Raw genomic sequence first — 744 nt, forward strand, 5'->3', positions numbered from 1 at the left:
GCTTCCCTGCGTGCACAGCCAGCAGCTGGCTGAGACAAAGCCAAGCAGGAGGAGGTGTTGAGCTCTTCCTTCGTGGCACATCACAAATCACAGCTGGCAACTGGGAAACCACCTTCTTTTGCTGCTCCTGCCATGCTCATGCTGCAGTATAGGAACTGCAGAGCTCAGCCCAGGCGCCCCGAGCCTTCAAACCAGGCTCGATACTAGAAGCAGGCAGCACATTTGTTCAGGGACAGAAAATAAAAGACTCCTCATAGCGACAACCAAGCAAGCGCTGCGCGGTTGTGTCTGCATGAGATAAGATCACAGTCGCAGAGGCAGCAGCAGCTTTTGGCAGCAAAGACGCCCCGCAGCATCCACCGGTGCCTCAAGGCTGAAAGAGGGGTTGGAGGGGCTGTTCTCCACCCTGCAAGACGCTGTACAAGGTTCCTTAAGCACTGATCACCAATTCTGCTGCCCAGCTTCGGCAGATATTTTTATAAAAAAAAAAAAACCTCTGCGAGAGAAGCATCCCTAAACCAGCAAGACCAGGGCTTGGAGCAGAACAAACCTTTTTAAAAAAAAAAAAAAATATGCATAAGAACCTTGAAAACAAAGGGGAGGTAGGGTGCTACCTGCACCCCTCTCCAAATCTCCCCTCTGAAGGTGGCTGGGTCCTTCATCTGTTCAACGCTGAGCAGAGAGCACCGGCAGTGAGCGCAGGGGAACGGTGGCGGTGGGGGGTTTCACGCGCCAAGCCAGACA

This window comes from Buceros rhinoceros, unplaced genomic scaffold, assembly GCF_000710305.1.
Source record: "Buceros rhinoceros silvestris isolate BGI_N320 unplaced genomic scaffold, ASM71030v1 scaffold1856, whole genome shotgun sequence".
NCBI classification, from domain to species: domain Eukaryota; kingdom Metazoa; phylum Chordata; class Aves; order Bucerotiformes; family Bucerotidae; genus Buceros; species Buceros rhinoceros.